Genomic DNA, 4911 nt, shown 5'->3' with positions numbered 1-4911 from the left:
AGTATATATTGATAGATGTATATAGATCACAAGATTTATAGATAATTATATATAAATTAACATATTTATTATGTATAATATGTATATTAATCTATAATTTATTTTTTTTCTTTTATAACAATAATTATATATATATATATATCAATTAAATATTTATTAATAGATAAATATTTATTATATTAAATCTATTGTTATTAAATTGTGGATTATATTTTATAATATAAATTATATATTCGATAAATCCATAGATAATTATATATAATTAGACTCTTAGTATATATTGATAGATGTATGTAGATCTCAAGATTTATAGATAATTATATATAGATTAACATATTTATTATGTATAATATGTATATTAATCTATAATTTATTTTTTTTTCTTTATAACAATAATTATATATATATATATCAATTAAATATTTATTAATAGATAAATATTTATTATATTAAATCTATTGTTATTAAATTATGGATTATATTTTATAATATAAATTATATATTCGATAAATCCATAGATAATTATATATAATTAGACTCTTAGTATATATTAATAGATGTATGTAGATCTCAAGATTTATAGATAATTATATATAGATTAACATATTTATTATGTATAATATGTATATTAATCTATAATTTATTTTTTTTTCTTTATAATAATAATTATATATATATATATCAATTAAATATTTATTAATAAATAAATATTTATTATATTAAATTTATTATTATTAAATTGTGGATTATATTTTATAATATAAATTATATATTCGATAAATCCATAGATAATTATATATAATTAGACTCTTAGTATATATTGATAGATGTATATAGATCTCAAGATTTATAGATAATTATATATAAATTAACATATTTATTATGTATAATATGTATATTAATCTATAATTTATTTTTTTTCTTTATAATAATAATTATATATATATATATCAATTAAATATTTATTAATAAATAAATATTTATTATATTAAATTTATTATTATTAAATTATAAATTATATTATAAAATATAAATTATATATTTTATGAATTTATAATTTGAATTATTCATATTAAAAAATTTATTAATATAAAAAAAAAAAAAAAAGTTTAATATAATAAATACATATTTATATATTTAATTATTATTGTTTATATAAAAATTATTATTTAAATAGAATAAATTTTGATTATTTTCTTTAATTAATTTAATTTTTATTATAATATATAAAAATTTAATTATATTATAAAATAAATTTTGATTATTTTCTTTAATTAATTTAATTTTTATTATAATATATAAAAATTTAATTATATTATAAAATAAATTTTGATTATTTTCTTTAATTAATTTAATTTTTATTGTAATATATAAAAATTTAATTATATTATAAAATAAATTTTGATTATTTTCTTTAATTAATTTAATTTTTATTGTAATATATAAAAATTTAATTATATTATAAATAAGTTTTGATTTATTGAAATTGAGTGAATATTTAATTATCAGAGTTATAGTAAAATTATAGTGAAATTACTAGGATGTATAAAAAAATTTATTTAATAATGAAATTAAAATCATTCAATTTTATCTGATCATTGAAATTGAGTGAGTATTTAATTATCAGAGTTATAGTAAAATTATAGTGAAATTACTAGGATGTATAAAAAAATTTATTTAATAATGAAATTAAAATCATTCAATTTCATCTGATCATTGAAATTGAGTGAATATTTAATTATCAGAGTTATAGTAAAATTATAGTGAAATTACTAGGATGTATAAAAAAATTTATTTAATAATCAAATTAAAATCATTCAATTTTATCTAATCATTGAAATTGAGTGAGTATTTAATTATCAGAGTTATAGTAAAATTATAGTGAAATTACTAGGATGTATAAAAAAATTTACTTAATAATGAAATTAAAATCATTCAATTTCATCTGATCATTGAAATTGAGTGAGTATTTAATTATCAGAGTTATAGTAAAATTATAGTGAAATTACTAGGATGTATAAAAAAATTTACTTAATAATGAAATTAAAATCATTCAATTTTATCTGATCATTGAAATTGAGTGAGTATTTAATTATCAGAGTTATAGTAAAATTATAGTGAAATTACTAGGATGTATAAAAAAATTTACTTAATAATGAAATTAAAATCATTCAATTTCATCTGATCATTGAAATTGAGTGAGTATTTAATTATCAGAGTTATAGTAAAATTATAGTGAAATTACTAGGATGTATAAAAAAATTTACTTAATAATGAAATTAAAATCATTCAATTTCATCTGATCATTGAAATTGAGTGAGTATTTAATTATCAGAGTTATAGTAAAATTATAGTGAAATTACTAGGATGTATAAAAAAATTTACTTAATAATGAAATTAAAATCATTCAATTTTATCTGATCATTGAAATTGAGTGAGTATTTAATTATCAGAGTTATAGTAAAATTATAGTGAAATTACTAGGATGTATAAAAAAATTTACTTAATAATGAAATTAAAATCATTCAATTTCATCTGATCATTGAAATTGAGTGAGTATTTAATTATCAGAGTTATAGTAAAATTATAGTGAAATTACTAGGATGTATAAAAAAATTTACTTAATAATGAAATTAAAATCATTCAATTTTATCTGATCATTGAAATTGAGTGAGTATTTAATTATCAGAGTTATAGTAAAATTATAGTGAAATTACTAGGATGTATAAAAAAATTTACTTAATAATGAAATTAAAATCATTCAATTTCATCTGATCATTGAAATTGAGTGAGTATTTAATTATCAGAGTTATAGTAAAATTATAGTGAAATTACTAGGATGTATAAAAAAATTTACTTAATAATGAAATTAAAATCATTCAATTTCATCTGATCATTGAAATTGAGTGAGTATTTAATTATCAGAGTTATAGTAAAATTATAGTGAAATTACTAGGATGTATAAAAAAATTTACTTAATAATGAAATTAAAATCATTCAATTTCATCTGATCATTGAAATTGAGTGAGTATTTAATTATCAGAGTTATAGTAAAATTATAGTGAAATTACTAGGATGTATAAAAAAATTTACTTAATAATGAAATTAAAATCATTCAATTTCATCTGATCATTGAAATTGAGTGAGTATTTAATTATCAGAGTTATAGTAAAATTATAGTGAAATTACTAGGATGTATAAAAAAATTTACTTAATAATGAAATTAAAATCATTCAATTTTATCTGATCATTGAAATTGAGTGAGTATTTAATTATCAGAGTTATAGTAAAATTATAGTGAAATTACTAGGATGTATAAAAAAATTTACTTAATAATGAAATTAAAATCATTCAATTTCATCTGATCATTGAAATTGAGTGAGTATTTAATTATCAGAGTTATAGTAAAATTATAGTGAAATTACTAGGATGTATAAAAAAATTTACTTAATAATGAAATTAAAATCATTCAATTTCATCTGATCATTGAAATTGAGTGAGTATTTAATTATCAGAGTTATAGTAAAATTATAGTGAAATTACTAGGATGTATAAAAAAATTTACTTAATAATGAAATTAAAATCATTCAATTTCATCTGATCATTGAAATTGAGTGAGTATTTAATTATCAGAGTTATAGTAAAATTATAGTGAAATTACTAGGATGTATAAAAAAATTTACTTAATAATGAAATTAAAATCATTCAATTTCATCTGATCATTGAAATTGAGTGAGTATTTAATTATCAGAGTTATAGTAAAATTATAGTGAAATTACTAGGATGTATAAAAAAATTTACTTAATAATGAAATTAAAATCATTCAATTTCATCTGATCATTTAAATTGAGTGAGTATTTAATTATCAGGGTTATAGTAAAATTATAGTGAAATTACTAGGATGTATAAAAAAATTTACTTAATAATGAAATTAAAATCATTCAATTTCATCTGATCATTGAAATTGAGTGAGTATTTAATTATCAGAGTTATAGTAAAATTATAGTGAAATTACTAGGATGTATAAAAAAATTTACTTAATAATGAAATTAAAATCATTCAATTTCATCTGATCATTGAAATTGAGTGAGTATTTAATTATCAGAGTTATAGTAAAATTATAGTGAAATTACTAGGATGTATAAAAAAATTTACTTAATAATGAAATTAAAATCATTCAATTTCATCTGATCATTGAAATTGAGTGAGTATTTAATTATCAGAGTTATAGTAAAATTATAGTGAAATTACTAGGATGTATAAAAAAATTTACTTAATAATGAAATTAAAATCATTCAATTTCATCTGATCATTGAAATTGAGTGAGTATTTAATTATCAGAGTTATAGTAAAATTATAGTGAAATTACTAGGATGTATAAAAAAATTTACTTAATAATGAAATTAAAATCATTCAATTTCATCTGATCATTGAAATTGAGTGAGTATTTAATTATCAGAGTTATAGTAAAATTATAGTGAAATTACTAGGATGTATAAAAAAATTTACTTAATAATGAAATTAAAATCATTCAATTTCATCTGATCATTGAAATTGAGTGAGTATTTAATTATCAGAGTTATAGTAAAATTATAGTGAAATTACTAGGATGTATAAAAAAATTTACTTAATAATGAAATTAAAATCATTCAATTTCATCTGATCATTGAAATTGAGTGAATATTTAATTATCAAAGTTATAGTAAAATTATAGTGAAATTACTAGGATGTATAAAAAAATTTACTTAATAATGAAATTAAAATCATTCAATTTCATCTGATCATTGAAATTGAGTGAGTATTTAATTATCAGAGTTATAGTAAAATTATAGTGAAATTACTAGGATGTATAAAAAAATTTACTTAATAATGAAATTAAAATCATTCAATTTCATCTGATCATTGAAATTG

The sequence above is a fragment of the Colletes latitarsis genome, unplaced genomic scaffold, assembly GCF_051014445.1.
Source record: "Colletes latitarsis isolate SP2378_abdomen unplaced genomic scaffold, iyColLati1 scaffold0018, whole genome shotgun sequence".
Lineage (NCBI taxonomy): Eukaryota > Metazoa > Arthropoda > Insecta > Hymenoptera > Colletidae > Colletes > Colletes latitarsis.
This window is presented reverse-complemented; position numbering follows the sequence as displayed.